Source organism: Triticum aestivum, chromosome 7B (genome assembly GCF_018294505.1).
Source record: "Triticum aestivum cultivar Chinese Spring chromosome 7B, IWGSC CS RefSeq v2.1, whole genome shotgun sequence".
Classification (NCBI taxonomy): Eukaryota; Viridiplantae; Streptophyta; class Magnoliopsida; order Poales; family Poaceae; genus Triticum; species Triticum aestivum.
The window spans coordinates 266,948,150-266,966,256 of NC_057813.1; the positions used below are offsets into that span (position 1 = coordinate 266,948,150).

The 18,107-nt window shown below is 38.9% G+C and overlaps 1 long non-coding RNA gene across 3 annotated transcripts; it reads right to left on the reverse strand.

The window, feature by feature from the left end:
* Nucleotides 1-1,093: 1,093 nt before the first annotated feature.
* On the reverse strand, nt 1,094-4,860 carry LOC123160781 (uncharacterized). 3 transcript variants are annotated; one of them, XR_006480371.1, is made up of 4 exons: nt 4,232-4,860; nt 3,658-3,932; nt 3,443-3,556; nt 1,094-3,230 (listed from the first exon to the last, which is right to left on the reverse strand). It is a non-coding gene; the product is annotated as an uncharacterized lncRNA (long non-coding RNA). The 3 variants fall into 3 exon arrangements; XR_006480372.1 differs by having other exon boundaries at nt 1,094-1,373; nt 2,844-3,230; nt 3,658-4,860; XR_006480370.1 differs by having other exon boundaries at nt 3,658-4,860.
* Between the last annotated feature and the right edge of the window lie 13,247 nt (nt 4,861-18,107).

An 18,107-nucleotide genomic window follows, 5' to 3' on the forward strand; every position in this document is an offset into this window, starting at 1 on the left:
CGGAATTGAGCAAATGAGATGGCATTGCAAAGCTTGTGAAAATCCGCATCTTCCATATATCTACTATTTTTTCAAATTCTATATGATTTAAAAGTAATTTGAAAAACGATGAAATTTTGGGCGAAATGTTTTTTCACTGTTTTTTGCAAATGGTTTGTCAGATTGACGCAAATGATACAGCATTGGAAAGCTATGGAAAATGCGCAACTTTTGCGTATAGAAAGTTTTTTCTAATTCCTTATCGTTTAAATACGAATTCAAATACGGTTAAAATTGGTTTTGAACGTGGTTTTTTTAAAAAGTTTGTCAAAATGGGGCAAATAATATACCGTTGGATAGCTATCAAAAATGCGAAACTTAGTCATGTTGAACGTTTTCTCAAATTCGTAACCGTTGAAGAGTAATTTTGAATATGTCGAGACCCATTGTTCTGTTTTTCCGGTCGAAAAACAAAGTACTCGTACTGATCTATTTGTGTGTTTGTACCGAGGTATTTTTCACATTAGTTTCAAATGGTTCGAAAAAAAGTACTTGAACGGATGTCTGTGTGGCTTTATACTGAGCATGTTTCACACACTAGACTTTACTCTGTATTTTCGATATAATTTTCCTCGTAATTTCTCAATGGTATCATCGTGCCAGAAATTGCATAATTTATACCATTTGAACTGAATGATTTTTTTATAAAACAAAATTGTTTTGTGTGTTTCTTTTTTAGAGTTATTTTTTAAACGGTGTTCTGGACTTCTTTTGTTTTGCGACTTGAACTTTTACCATTTTGAGCTTTTACCAACTTCAATTTTTGAGTGTGGATGAGCACTTGAACTTATAGAAGTGATAGTTATTTGTTTTAATTCATATTTGTTTCTTGACCGAACTTATGGTACCATCATCATTGAACCCGCATGGTTTGTGTAGCTGAAGTAAAATAACTTTTTACCCGAATAAATGTGTTGTGATTTTTCTTTGAGCATACTTTCCTCGGGTCCATAGACGAACTAACTGTGTTTTATTTTTTGAACTTACATGCTAGTAATAATTAAACATTCCCATACAATTTTTCTCTATTCGTGGACATCAACCAAAATAGTTAGGAGAGAGAGCACTATCGAATGTTTTTAGTTCAAACAATTTTTCCTTTCTTGCACAAACATCTAACTGTCATTACACTTTTCTTTAAGAAGTAGCAATCAAATCACCATAGACAGAAAATTTAAACTTGCAGTTGCTGCTTTGTGTACGGATTCCATGTTTTGGTCATCCTCATTGCCTACGTCATGTACTTCATCCTCAACCTGCTAGTGTCCTTCGTGCTAGTGATCAGCGTCGTCGTAGTGGGCTAGTGATCAGCGTCCGTCCAAGACTCCCTCGTGCTGTAGTATAGACAGAAACAAAATTGTTAGAGGAAAGAGCAGTAGAAAGAAACAAATTAGAGGTGAGATACAAAAACATTAAATTATTCTAATAAATTCCTATGGTCACTGCAGCAGCTATGCAATATAGGAAGCAAACTTTTCACCCAAAAACTGAGAACAAAATGCTTTATGTGCAAATTACATTAGGTACCGAACAACAGTTCTCCAACAATACAGTCCAAGAGTCCATAGAGCATTTCGTTCAAGATTTCATATATGCACTTGATTTAATATATGAGAAAAAAATGCTTCAAGTCCAGAAAGTACAAAAAGTTCATAGAGTATAGATCTTAGTTCAAAACACACACTATAATACTAAACTTTACATAATTTTGAAGAAACTCGCTGCAAATCATTACTTTTTCAGGTGATATATCTAAAGTTACAGAATTTTGAAACTTGCACTGACAATATTTGTGCACACACACCAACTATTCTGTGATTTTTCGTGGACTGAAGATAGAATACGCACTGAACTAATATTAAGTCTGGTACAGAAATTCTCTATTCATGAACTGACAATATTTCTTCTATGTGGAATACACAAGATCTCCTCAATGGGCCATGATGTAGGGATCGCCGCAGGTAATACTTGGCACACCGGAGAACCTGTACTGTTGGATTTGTCGAGAGAGGACTGAGGGAACACGCCGGCGTTGGGGTGGCGGATGCAAGTATTGGAGTTCAGCCAAAAATCACAAGAGAATGGATCAAAATGAATTCAGATTGACTTCTAATCATTTATCAAGCTATAGAAGTTAGAACTGATGTTACACAAACCGACGCATTTTTTTATATGAACAGCTCAAGTAATATGTATGGTACCACTGTTTTTTATTCTCACAACAAATAAACATAGACAAATGAGAGAATGTATTACTAGACAGTAGGCATTTTCTTCTCAGGACCACTTTGATTTTCTTTTTATTTTTCTTCACTTTTGCTCTGCTTTCTTTTTTCTTTGCTTTATGAAGTGCCCCATCAGAATAGTTGAACTTTAGATTTTACCAATCTCCACATCTACAGAAGCTCCTTTTTGAAACTAATGGCGTCAGTCCTTATATAATTGAACAAAAACTGGTTAAGAACAAAAACTAAAGGAGTCGAAATTCAAGAAACTAACTAAAGTTCCTTATGTTCCTTATGTACTTGAACTATATAAAATTTGAAGATTTGAACTAATGTTCTACTTAAGTACCGACACTACAAAATACATAAAACCATTTTTAACACAAACAAATCTCTACAACTACCAACACTACAAAATGCATTGTGCAGGCAGAGAGTACAATATAAAACTCCCACTCTCATACTGTAATTTGCTGCGGATAGCGAAAATCATTTGTGATAAAGAACGAGAGGAGGTGAATTCGAGGGATCCTCTACATGAACTGAACAGAGATAAATGGACAAACTGAGCAAGCTCACACATGAACAGAGGAACTGGCCAAGCTCCACACGAACTGTTATCCATAGGCTTCTCCTTGTCCTTGCCTTCACAAAACGTAAGTCTGAACTTTGAACAGCTCTGGAACAAAATCTGCTATGGATCAGTTTTCTCATAGGAATAATATCAAACAACTTGAGGGTATTCACGACACAACAAGAACAAGAAACCAACTTTTCCAATGAATTTAAGAGAGGAGAAAGAGAGAGATCCACGTGGGGTTGTAGCAAACAGGGCAGCTCCCGCATCATTAGTTCGCCAGTGCAAGATGGGGAATAGCAGCAGGTCACAAAGAGGGCGGCTGTCTGCCTCGTCATCGTAGTACTGAGGGACGCACCCTTGTCGAACTGCTTGACGCAAAATTTGAACTGAAAAACAAGTAAAAGCTGAATTCTTATATCTTTCAAGGTCAAAAGAACCTCCACAACCAAATAACTGATTTCCTTTTTTTAACTTTAAAAGTTTTAATTTTTGAACCATCTCAATAGGTGTACATGAAATTTTCATGACACAATTTTTGTAGTCGATTTTTTGCTCAGAACATAAAATAAAAACACACCCCAATGCACTGTACACTCACCTAACACACAAAAATCAGTGCTCAAGCATTGATGCTTCAGGATCAAGAATTGGTGCAAAATTCAGAGACAAAAAATCATGTGATGAAACTTCAGGATCAACAATCGGTCACCTCCTACATAACAAAATTCGTGAGATAAAGAACAAATGTGCAAAATTAGATCAAAATGAACCAGAGAGCATTCTGGGGCAGTGACCACCATTGTAGTAGGATACCTTGTTGGCGACCACGCGAGAATGGGGGATGGGGCACGGCCTGCAGCAGCAGGAGGTGGCGACGTGCAAAAGGAAGAGGTTGCGATCTGACGGCAGGAGAGGATGTGACCTGACAGCGAAAGAGGCCGCAACCTGACAGCAGGGGTCAGGAGGCACGCATGATGGTCGCCTGGACGACGGAGTAGGCGCAACCGCTCATGGCACAGCTTGGGAGGCGGATGCACATGGAGGAGCTCGGGAGGAGGACCGCGCTTAACAGTAGTACAACACATTCACTTCATTTTAAAAAAAGAGAACACCTTAAGTTGTTGTAGGCATTTCAGTAAACACCACGAGGGCAACAAAATAACAACAATAGAAAACATGGCTCTTCTTTCCTTTGTGATTTGCGACTTCTCTGAAATCAAAATCTTATTTCACAACAAGTAGAGATGAAGTAGCATCAGTAGTTCATATAGGGGAGAAACAGTAAATAATGAGAATTGAGAGTTGAGAGGAGCAGTAGCATCATGCTCGTGAGAGAGAAAGCAGACTCATTTCAAAAAAGAAAGAGGAAGCAGACGAGAGCAGCAACCTGCGCATATTGGAGGAGGTAAACGAGTCCGGCCGTTCGAGGGAGGACGCGCGATAGTTCGAGGGAGTGCGTCAGGCCTTCCGAGGTCCCGCTGGAGGATTTGTCCGGTGCGAGGAGGCCGACGGGAACCAGCTGACCAGGAGGTAGCTCCACGAGTTGTGCACATCCATTGGAGGAAAATGCGCCACGCGTTCGGAGGGAAGCTGCCCCCCGTCGGCACGGGGAACGGAGGTGCCGGCGTGCTTTGGGAGGGACGCCGCCGGTGCTGGGAAGGGTGGCCGTTGGCATGCGATGGGAGGGAGGCCGCCGGCGCGGGGAAGGAAGGCTGTCGGCACGCGTTGGGAGGGAGGCCGCCGGTGCGGGGAAGGCAGGCTGCCGGCGTGCATTGGCGAAGGCGACGCCGGCACAGTGAAGAGGGAGGTGCCCAGTTCGTGGCCCGGCGGTAAAAGTGCGCGAGTTTCGGAGATGTGGACGCGGTGGCGCCTTCAGATGGGGGTGGCAGCGCGGTGGCGCGCTAGGGTGGGAGGGGTGGTGCAGCGGCGTGTTGGGGTTGGAGGATGGCGCCGCGGCGTGCGGGAGGCAGGGGCGACGCGTGGGAGGGACGGGTGGTGGTGGTGAGTGGTGACGCGCTAGTTCCACGGTTGGGCCTTGAGTAAGACGCATCGCGCCCTATATAGGGCTGGGGTAACAGAATAATATTCTGTTACCGGTAATAGAATAGTCCAGCCCTATATATATATATATATTTGTTTGGTTTTTTTTTGTTTGGCATTTCTTTTTTTTTATTTGAGGACAATGCTCTAATAATGATGATCATCACACTTCTATTTATTTACAACTCATGAATTACAACTAGCGGTGTGACCCGCACATTTGCACGGCTAGATTTGTATGTTGTTATTTATGTTTTCGTAATTATTAGATTTTTAATATCTTTGGCAAACATTTACAATGTGAGAGAAAAATGGTTTTTACCCTTGGAAACTTGCACCATACAAATTATAGTAAGTTCTGAATTGTGCTACATTAGCATTGATTATCGCCCAATATATTAGAATGATTGAGAAAGCATGTATATGTTGTGAAAAGTTGCAAGAATGCCATGGAAGCCAAATTCCAAGAAATCATGCTAGGAATGAACCTTGCTCTTAAATGGCCAATTGTTTCGATTCTGGTGCTATCTGATTCAATGGTAGCATTGTGTTCTATATTAGACGTCACGCTTTTCAAGTCAGAGTTTGGTAATTTAGTCAAGGAGATTAAGAATTTTATAGCGGTTAGGGAGATTAAGCCTCTTAAGATTTTAAGAGATCAAAATCAGGTGCTTAAAAAATATGAAAATAGGGTCCACGCACTGTCTGGCCAATTATGCTCGCATGGGCCGTAGCATGGCTTACTGGATGCAGTGTCGACCAGGTTATATCTCTGAGCTTATATTGACTGAGTGTAATGCTGGTAACATTCAATAGAACACCTGATTACCCACAAACAAAGAGAAAGCATGTATATGTTGTAAAAAATGGTCTAACTTTAGTAAAATCCTTTCATTAGCTGTATTAGTTTGTTTGTAAGGATCATGAGATACTAATATAAAGGACGGTAATGTGGTTAGTAACTTCCTCGTTGTATGGGTACTCTTGAAGTGTCTCCCTAGCCGATCATTTTTATGTCCCTTCCAATGATTTTAATAATACATGTCTAGCAAAATTATATTTTGGTTTTGTACTTTCTAGATTTAATCATAGTATGAATTAACCAAACATGTATCTAGAATTTATAGATGAAATACCCATAGTATAGAACACTGCAATATTTGGTTAGGATACATATGTTCTTCCATATTAATTCAAGTGCATATGACGGGGTAAAATATATTTTCTTAGTGCAATAACTTTGTTTTTCTTTTCTCCGGTGACATTTCTAGAATACTATGAGCTATTGTGATGTTACATTTTTTCTCACGGGGTAGAAAGAGTTGCATTTTGTAGTCTTCTAGATTTAGTCAGCCCACATCGCTATATTACATAACCAAATAATCATCTATATCTTATAACTCAAATAGCGACGAAATTTGCGCTGATATATCCGTCTCATTATTCATTTGCTTTTAAAAGTAATACACGTGCACATAAAAACCATATACTTGCTGCACACCGGCTGATTCGTCACATGTATGCTTCCTCCCTGTAGTTTGATAAAAAGGTGTATTCTTTCTATTTGTTGTTACCATATAGTATTAGCAAGTTATATTAATGATGTGTTTTTAAGACAAAAGAAAAAGGCTTGCATTTATTAACTGAATTTGGTCCATATGTGTTAATTGATATGCAATAGAGTTTTCGCATGTGTGGTAGGTGATGCATATAACACTGGAGCTTTTTTCATTGTTCTCCTCAACTGAAAAGGCTAGACAGAAGAGCTGTTACCAAGAACATAAAACTCACCAAAGTGCATGTTTGAATTTAGTAGACCTTCCATAGTAACCATGAATTAATTAGAAAATGCATGCAGGGATTAAATATGCAAATTGTACATTGATGACCTATGGAAAATATCTGAACCCGAATGGTTGAACTGATGATTTAGAACAACTCTTACTAACCTTTCAAATTTCAGAATTTACGGGAATCACTTGTTGCATATGTCATCTTCTACAAAAATACTCTGTAGACAAAAAATAGCTACTGTTACTTTAGGACTACAAATAAATCTATTAGACTCATTTTGCAGCGATAAGAAATAGCATATAGCATGTTGTACAGGAAAAAAATTGTGCAATAGAATTGTAGTGTTGCCTTTCACTTATATTAGGCCCTAGGGCAGACCATCAGAAACCCTAAAACCTGGACTGCTCGAGAGGCATATGGCTTTGAGGTTTCGGTATAGCTGTCGGATGTGAATCAGAATTAGCTTCTAGAGCATAAATCTCTTTTGTATGCAACGTGTCAGGAATTGTTTTACCATATTGATGCCCATACGTGAACCTTTTTTTAAGTGGCATTGATGCCCGTACGTGAACCTTTTTTTGAAGTGGCCCATACATGAACCTAACTTTTCCTACCTTTTTTACGTGATGACGCTTGCCTAGTCTTTTTTTATGTGCTGACGCTTCCTTGCCTAGTCTAATTACATTGGATGGGCTGTATATGTGACAACATCATAGTCTGATATGTTGGTACGTACACATTAATATGTTACGTAAAAGCCTTTAAATCTCAGCCATTATTATTTTGATCGGATGGTGTAAATAATATTAACATATGTGGGCGAACCTAATGGCTTGTTTGCCTTTTGTGTTATGTATATAATAGATACTAGAACAAGATATGACTCTATATGAATGCCCCGGCGGTGTACCGGGATGGGCAATAAATCAAGAGTGACATGTATGAAATTATGCATGGTGGCTTTGCCACAAATACGATGTCAACTACATGATCATGCAAGGCAATATGACAACAATAATGTGTGTCATGATGATGAACGGAACGGTGGAAAGTTGCATGGCAATATATCTCGGAATGGCTATGGAAATGCCATAATAGGTAGGTATGGTGGCTGTTTTGAGGAAGATATAAGGAGGTTTATGTGTGATAGAGTGTACCGTATCACGTGGTTTGGATGCACCGACGAAGTTTGCACCAACTCTCAAGGTGAGAAAGGGCAATGCACGGTACCAAAGAGGCTACCAATGATGGAAGGGTGGGAGTGCGTATAATCCATGGACTCAACATTAGTCAGAAAGAACTCATATACTTATTGCAAAAATCTACAAGTCATCAAAAACCAAGCACTACGCGCATGCTCCTAGGGGGATAGATTGGTAGGAAAAGACCATCGCTCGTCCCCGACCGCCACTCATAAGGATGCACAATCTAAGAACACCTCATGTTTCAAATTTGTTACACAACTTTCACCATACGTGCATGCTACGAGACTTGCCAACTTCAAGACAAGCATTCTTTAAATTCATAATCACCCAAATAGCATGACTCTAATATCACCACCTCCATGTCTCAAAACAATTATCAAGTATCAAATTGATCATAGCATCCAATTCACTTCCTATGATAGTTTTTATTATACCCAACTTGGATGCCCATCATTTTAGGACCAATTTTATAACCATAGCAAATACCATGCTATTCTAAAAGACTCTCAAAATAATATATGTTAAGCATGAGAGATTAACATTTTCTACAAAATAAATCCACCGCCGTGCTCTAAAAGATATAAGTGAAGCACTAGAGCAAAAACTATCTAGCTCAAAAGATATAAGTGAAGCACATAGAGTATTCTAATAAATTCAAATCAAGTGGGGTTTCTCCCAAAAGGTGTGTACAACAAGGATGACTGTGGTAAACTAGAAAGCAAAGACTAATATCATACAAGATGCTCCAAGCAAAACACATATCATGTGGCGAATAAAAATATAGCTCCAAGTAAAGTTATCGATAGACGAAGACGAAAGAGGGGATGCCTTCCGGAGCATCCCCAAGCTTAGGCTTTTGGATATTCTTCAATATCTTGGGGTTCCTTTGGCATCCAAAATCTTAGGCTCTTGCCACTCCTTATTCCATGGTCCATCAAATATTTACCCAAAACTTGAAAACTTCACAACACAAAACTCAACAGGAAATCTCATAAGCACCGTTAGTGCAAGAAAGAAAAACCACCACATATGGTACTGTAATGAACTAATTCTTTATTTATATTGGTGTTAAACCTACTGTATTCCAACTTATCTATCGTTCATACCCCTACATACTAGCCATAGATGCATCAAAATAAGCAAACAACACACGAAAAAAGAATCTGTCAAAAACAGAACAGTCAGTAGCAATCTGTAACTCTCAAATACTTCTGGAACTCTAAAAATCCTAAAAAAACAGGATGTCCTAGGCAATTGGTTTATTGATCTATAGAAAAAAGAATCAACACAAAATCACGTTCCAGTGAATTACTAAAATTATTTTCGTGCGCGCAAAATTTTCTGTTTTTCAGCAGAATCAAATTAACTATCACCATAGGTTATCGTATAGGTTCTATTTGGCACAAACACTAATTAAAACATGAAAACACATCTAAATAGAAGCTAGATGAAACATGTATTACTAAACAGAAGCAAAAACCAGGAAACAAAAATAAAATTGGGTTGCCTCCCAACTAGCAATATTTTTTAACTCCCCTAGCTAGGCATAAAAGCGGGGATAGATCTAAGTAGTGCCATCTTTGGCACTCAATTCATAAGTAGCTCGCATGATAGATTCATAAGGTAATTTGACTTTCTTTCTTGGAAAGTGCTCCATGCCTTTCCTTAATGGAAATTGGAATCTAATATTCCCTTCCTTCATATCAATAATTGCACCAATCGTTCTAAGGAAAGGTCTACCAAAAATAATAGGACATGAAAGATTGTAATCTATATCAAGAACGATAAAATCTACGGGCACATAATTCCTATTTGCAACAATAAGAACATCATTGATCCTTCCCATAGGTTTCTTAATGGTAGAATCCGCAAGGTGCAAATTTAAAGAGCAATCATCAAGATCATGGAAACCTAGAATATCACATAAAGTTTTCGGAATCGTGGAAACACTAGCACCCAAATCACACAAGCATAGCACTCATGATCTTTATTTTTAATATTTATAGTAGGTTCCCACTCATCATAAAGTTTTCTAGGTATAGAAACTTCCAAATTAAGTTTTTCCTCATAAGATTGCATCAAGGCATCAACTATATGTTTGGTAAAAGCTTTATATTGACTATAAGCATGAAGAGAATTCAACACGGATTGGAACAAGGAAATACAATATATTAAAGAACAATTATCATAATTAAATTCCTTGAAATCCAAGATAGTGGGTTCAATGCTATTTAAAGTCTTGACCTCTCCAATCCCACTTTTACCAAATTTAGCATCAAGATCTAAAAACTTCGAATCATTGGGACGCCTTTTAACTAAAGTTGACTCATCTCCAGTCCCATAATTATTAAGATTCATATTGCAAAACAAAGATTTAATAGGGGACACATCAATAACTTTTAGATCTTCATCATTATTTTCATCTAACTTTTCTGGTTTGGTAGCCATCTTATTGACTAAGGTAGCTTGCTTATCAGAAATTTGGGCTATAGAATTTTCAAGACGAGTAATTTGAGAGTTCAAACCATAAAATTCTTTAGACATATCATCAAGCTATTTGTTCATATACCCCATAAAGCTTTTTTGTTATTTAAGTTCTTTTCTGAAGAAATTATTATGCTCAAATTGTAAAGTCATAAAACTTCTAATGTTTGATTCAATCTCTTCCAACCTTCTAAGATAAAGGTCGGTGTTCTTAGGCAAAGCCATAAGGGCAAACAGGCACACAAGAAGACAAGCAAAAAAGAGAGTAGATTGGGAAAGAGAGGGCGAATAAAACGGCAAGGGTGAAGTGGGGGAGAGGAAAATGAGAGGCAAATGGCAACTAATGTAATGCGAGGGAGATGAGTTTGTGATGGGTACTTGGTATGTCTTGACTTGAGCGAAGACCTCCCCGGCAACAACGCCATAAATCCTTCTTTCTACGTCTTGAGCTTGCGTTGGTTTTCTTTGAAGAGGAAAGGGTGATGCAGCAATATTAGCGTGAGTATTTCCCTCAGTTTTTGAGAACCAAGGTATCAATCCAGAAGGAGGCTCCTCAAAAGTCCCACGCACCTACACAAACAAACAAGAACTCGCAACCAACACAATAAAGGGGTTGTCAATCCCCGCACGGCCACTTGCGAAGTGAGATCTGATAGAGATAATATGATAAGATAAATATTTTTGGTATTTTTATGATATAGATTGGAAAAGTAAAATATGCACATAAAAGTAGATTGAAATCTTATATGATAAGAGATAGACCCGGGGGCCATGGGTTTCACTAGTGGCTTCTCTCAAGATAGCATAAGTATTACGGTGGGTGAACAAATTACTGTCGAGCAATTGATAGAAAAGCGAATAATTATGAGATTATCTTGGCATGATCATGTACATAGGCATCACGTCCGTGACAAGTAGACCAAAACGATTCTGTATCTACTACTATTACTCCACACATCGACCGCTATCCAGCATGCATCTAGAGTATTAAGTTCATAAAGAACAGAGTAATGCATTAAGAAAGATGACATGATGTAGAGGGATAAACTCATGCAATATGATATAAACCCCATCTTTTTATCCTCGATGGCAACAATACAATAGGTGCTTTGCTACCCCTGCTGTCACTGGGAAAGGACACCACAAGATTGAACCCAAAGCTAAGCACTTCTCCCATTGCAAGAAAGATCAATCTAGTAGGCCAAACCAAACTGATAATTCGAAGAGACTTGCAAAGATAACTTAAACACACATAAAAGAATTCAGAGGAGATTCAAATATCTTTGATAGATAAACTTGACCATAAACCCACAATTCATCGGATCTCGACAAACACACCGCAAAAATAGTTACATCGAATAGATCTCCAAGAAGATCAAGGAGAACTTTGTATTGAGGTTCAAAGAGAGAGAAGAAGCCATCTAGCTAATAACTATGGACCCGAAGGTCTGTGATAAACTACTCACAACTCATCGGAAGGGCCTTGGAGATGATGTAGAGGCCCTCCATGATCGATTCCCCCTCCGGCGGAGCGCCGACGAAGGCTCCAAGATGGGATCTCGCGGATACAGAAGGTTACGGCGGTGGAAATAGTTTTTCGTGGTCGCTTCTGATGTTTTTGGATGGCTATATATAGGAGGAAGAAGTTGGTCAGTGGATGCTCAAGGGGCCCACGAGGGTGGGGGGCGCGACGGGCACCCTCGTGGCCGCCTCCCTTGTTTCTTGACTTCCACTCCAGGTCCTCTGGATCACGTTTGTTCCAAAAAGATCACTCCCGAAGGTTTCATTCCGTTTGGACTCCGTTTAATATTCCTTTTCTTCGAAACATTGAAATAGGAAAAAAACAGCAATTCAGGCTGGGCCTCCGGTTAGTTGGTTAGTCCCAAAAATGATATAAAAGTGCAAAGTAAAGCCCATAAACATTCAAAACGGGTAATATAATAGCATGCAACAATAAAAAATTATAGATACATTGGAGACGTATCAGTACGTACGTGACCGTATTTACTTTCTTGCACCCTGGCCATTGTACGTACGTGTACATGCTACGTGCACGGCTCTACTACTACACGTGCGCGTCTACATCGACCAGTATGTACGTACACATTCGCGACCAGAATGACAACGCTACGTATGCTTCGACCAGGTGGGTCCTGACTGTCAGGCACTTCCTTGCGTGTGAAGATGTAGCTAGTGGGTCCCAGCAGTCAGGGGGGGGGAATCGTTTTTTTTCGGACACACTTCCTTGTGTGCGAAGATGTAGTTGGTAGGTCCCAGCAGTCAGGGGGAAAAGGTTTTTTTCACAAACTACGGTGGCCCGTCCAGTGGGTCCCTACTTCAGGTGGAGGAATAATTATTTTACTCATAATAAGGAGGCACTTCCTTGCGGCCGTCGTGGACCCAGCTGTCAGCCTCTCCATGTATAGTACTCTTCCAATGGAAGTCGTTCCTTCACCACATTGACCACGCCGCGCCGAGAGCACCAGGGCGGTGGACGACGGCGAGGCCTGCTACGTCTTGAGCTTGCGTTGGTTTTCCTCAAAGAGGAGAGGCTGATGCAGAAAAGTGAAGCGTAAGTATTTCCCTCAGTTTTGAGAACCAAGGTATCGATCCAGTAGGAGGCTCCTCAAAAGTCCCACGCACCTACACAAACAAACGGAGAACTCGCAACCAACGCAATAAAGGGGTTGTCAATCCCTTCATGGCCACTTGCGAAAGTGAGATCTAATAAAGATAGTACGATAAGATAGATATATTTTTGGTATTTTATAAGATAGATGCAAAAAGTAAAGATGCAAATAAAGATAGATTGAAAGCAAATATGATAGGAGATAGACCCCGGGGGCCATAGGTTTCACTAGTGGCTTCTCTCAAGATAGCATAAGTATTACGGTAGGTGAACAAATTACTGTCGAGCAATTGATAGAAAAGCGCATAGTTATGAGATTATCTAGGCATGATCATGTATATAGGCATCACGTCCATAACAAGTAGACCGACTCCTGCCTACATCTACTACTATTACTCCACACATCGACCGACTCCTGCCTGCATCTAGAGTATTAAGTTCATAAGAATAGAGTAATGCATTAAGCAAGATGACATGATGTGGAGGGATAAACACATGCAATATGATATAAACCCCATCTTGTTATCCTCGATGGCAACAATACAATACGTGTCTGGCAACCCTTTCTATCACTGCGTAAGAACACCGCAAGATTGAACCCAAAGCTAAGCACTTCTCCCATGGCAAGAAAGATCAATCTAGTAGGCCAAACCAAACTGATAATTCAAAGAGACTTGCAAAGATAACTCAATCATACATAAAAGAATTCAGAGAAGATTCAAATATTATTCATAGATAAACTTGATCATAAACTCACAATTCATCGGATCTCGACAAACACACCGCAAAAAGAGTTTACATCGAATAGATCTCCACAAGAGAGGGGGAGAACATTGTATTGAGATCCAAAAAGAGAGAAGAAGCCATCTTAGCTAATAACTATGGACCCGTAGGTCTGTGGTAAACTACTCACAACTCATCGGAGGGGCAAGGATGTTGATGTAGAAGCCCCCCGTGGTTGATTCCCCCTCCGGCAGAGTGCCGGCGAAGGCTCCAAGATGAGATCTCGCAAATACAGAAGGTTACGGCGGTGGAAATTGTGTTTCGTGGTGCTCGTGGATGTTTTCGGGGTACATTAGTATATATAGGAAGAAGAAGTATGTCGGTGGCCGCCCGAGGGGCCCACGAGACAGGGGGCCGCGCCTTACATGGGGGGCACGGGCCCCTATCTCGTGGGGCCCTCAGGAGCTTCTGGACTTGCACTCCAAGCTCTCCGGATCAGATTTGTTCTAAAAATCACGCTCCCGAAGGTTTCATTCCATTTGGACTCCGTTTGATATTCCTTTTCTTCGAAATACTGAAATAGGCAAAAAACAGCAATATGGGCTGGGCCTCCGGTTAGTAGGTTAGTCCCAAAAATGATATAAATGTGTAAAATAAAGCCCATAAACATCTAAAAGGGGTAATATAATAGCATGGAACAATAAAAAATTATAGATACGTTGGAGACGTATCAAGCATCCCCAAGCTTAATTCCTGCTCGTCGTCGAGTAGGTAAATGATAAAAAGAGAATTTTTGATGTGGAATGCTACCTAGCATAATTCATAATGTAATTTTCTTTATTGTGGCATGAATGTTCAGATCCAAATGAATACAAAATAAAAGTTCATATTGACATAAGAAATAGTAACACTTCAAGCATACTAATCAAAGTAATCATGTCTTCTCAGAATAACATGGCAAAAGAAAGTTCATCCCTACAAAATCATATAGTTAGGCTATGCTTCATTTTAGTCACACAAAGATGTTCCTAACTTCTATACCCCCGATGACAAGCCAAGCAATTGTTTCATACTTAAATAATCTCAAACTTTTTCAACCTTCATGCAATACATGAGCGTGAGCCATGGATATAGCACTATGGGTGGAATAGAATATGATGATGGGGATTGTGTGGAGAAGACAAAAAAGGAGAAAGTCTCACATTGACGAGGATAATCAACGGGCTATGGAGATGCCCATCAATTGATGTCAACATGAGGAGTAGGGATTGCCATGCAACGGATGCACTAGAGGTATAAATGAATGCTCAATAAAAGAAAACTAGTGGGTGTGCATCCAACTTGCTTGCTCACGAAGACCTAGGGCATTTGAGGAAGCCCATCATAGGAATATACAAGCCAAGTTATATAATTAAAAATTTCCACTAGTATGAAAAAGACAACTTATGAGACTCACTATTAAAAAACATGGTGCTACTTTGAAGCACAAAATATGAGACTCACTACATGAAGAACAAGGTACTACTTTGAAGCACAAGTGTGGAAAAAGAGATAGTAACATTGCCCTTTTTATTTATTTTCTTTATTTTCTTTTTCTTTTTTTTGGGCCTTTCTTCTTTTTTCTTTGGGCAATGCTCTAATAATGATGATCATCACACTTCTATTGATTACAACATAAGAATTACAACTCGAAACTAGAACAAGATATGACTCTATATGAATGCCTCCGGCGGTGTACCGGGATGGTGCAATGAATCAAGAGTGACATGTATGAAAAATAATGCATGGTGGCTTTGCCACAAATATGATGTCAACTACATGATCATGCAATGGCAATATGACAAAAGTACAGCATGTCATGAAAATGATGAACGGAACGGTGGAAAGTTGCATGGCCATATATCTCGGAATGGCTATGGAAATGCCATAATGGGTAGGTATGGTGGCTGTTTTGAGGAAGATATAAGGAGGTTTATGTGTGATAGAGCATATCGTATCACGGGGTTTGGATGCACCGGCGAAGTTTGCACCAACTCTCAACGTGAGAAAGGGCAATGCACGGTACCGAAGAGGCTAGCAAAGGTGGAAAGGTAAAAATGTGCGTATAATCCATGGACTCAACATTAGTCAAAAGAACTCATATACTTATTGCAAAAATTTAGAAGTCATCAAAAACTCAATTACTATGTGCATGCTCCTAGGGGGATAGATTTGTAGGAAAAGACCATCGCTCGTCCCCGACCGCCACTCATAAGGATGCACAAGCCAAGTACACTTCATGCTTCAAATTTGTTACATAACTTTAATCATACGTGCATGCTATGGGACTTGCTAACTTCAACACAAGCATTATTTGAATTCATAATCACCCAACTAGCATGACTTTAATATCACTACCTCCATATCTCAAAACAATTATCAAGTATCAAGTTGGTCATAGCATCCAATTCACTTCCTATGATAGTTTTTATTATACCCAACTTGGATGCTCATCATTCTAGGACCAATTTTATAACCATAGCAAATACCATGCTGTTCTAAAAGAATCTCAAAATAATATAAGTGAAGCATGAGAGACTAGCAATTTCTTCAAAATCAAGACACCACCATGCTCTAAAACATATAAGTGAAGCACTAGAGCAAAAACTATCAAGCTCAAAAGATATAAGTGAAGCACATAGAGTATTCTAGCAAATTCTAATCAAATAGGCTTCTCCCAAAAGGTTTTACAGCAAGGATGATTGTGGTAAACTAAAAAGCAAACACTAATATAATACACGACACTCCAAGCAAAACACATATCATGTGGCGAATAAAAATATAGCTCCAAGTAAAGTTACCAATGAACGAAGACGAAAGAGGGGATGCCTTCCCGGGGCATCCCCAAGCTTAGGCTTTTGGCTATTCTTGAATATCTTGGGGTGCCATAAGCATCCCCAAGCTTAGGCTCTTTCCACCCTTTATTCCATAGTGCATAAAAGCTTTACCCAAAACTTGAAAACTTCACAACACAAAACTCAACAGGAAATCTTATAAGCTCCGTTAGTGAAAGAAAACAAAACCATCACATAAGGTACTGGAATGAACTCATTCTTTATTTAATTTGGTGTTAAACCTACTGTATTCCAACTTCTTTATGGTTCATATACTGAATTACTAGCCATAGATGCATTGAAATAAGCAAACAACACACGAAAAACAGAATCTGTCAAAAACAGAACAGTCTGTAGCAATCTGTAACTAACGCAAACTTCTGGAACTCTAAAAATCCTACCAAAATAGGAAGTCCTGGACAATTTGTCTATTGAACAGAGCAAAAATAATCAACGCAAAAGCACGTTCCTGTGATTTAACAAAATTATATTCGTGCGCGCAAAGTTTCTGTTTTTCAGCAGAATCAAATCAACTATCATCGTAGGTTATCCTATAGGTTCTACTTGGCACAAACACTAATTAAAAGATAAAAACACATCTAAACAGAAGGTAGATGCAAGATTTATTGAATAACAGCAAGTAAAAATATTGGGTTGTCTCCCAACAAGCGCTTTTCTTTAAAGCCTTTTAGCTAGGCATTGATAATTTTAATGATGCTCACATGAAAGACAAGAATTGAAGCGCAAACAGAGCATCATGAAACATGTGACAAACACATATAAGTCTAACATACTTCCTATGCATAGGCATATTATAAGCAAAAAAATTTGCAAGGCAAGCAAAAACTAGCATATGCAAGGAAGAAGAAAGAGACGATAGCAATCTCAACATGATGAGAGGTAATTTAGTAAGATAAAAATTTCTACAACCATATTTTCCTCTCTCATAATAATTACATGTAGGATCATAGGAAAATTCAACAAAATAGCTAACACAAAACATATTCTCAACATGATCCACATGCATGCAAAGTTGACACTCTTCCAAGATAGTGGGATTAACATTAACTAAAGTATTGAACTCTCCAAACCCACTTTTATCTAAAATTTCATAAGATTTATCAAAATCCAAATATGTGGGATCTAAAGTTGACACTCTTCCAAACCCACTTTCAATAATATTGCAAACACTATTATCAATCTCATATTCATCATGGGGGTTAAATAAATTTTCAAGGTTATAAGAAGAATCACCCCAATCATGATCATTGAAACAAGTAGTAGACATAGCAAAACTAGCATCCCCAAGCTTAGGGATTTGCATATTATTAGCACAATTGACTTCAAGAGAATTTATAGGAAAATCATTGAAATCATGCCTTTTATTCAAGGAGCTATCGTGAATCTCTTCATCAATTTTTTCATCATAATTTTCAGATTCACAAATTTCAAGCAAAGCTTTATAAAGATAATATAGTGCACAAAACTCACTAGCAATTGGTTCATCATAATTGG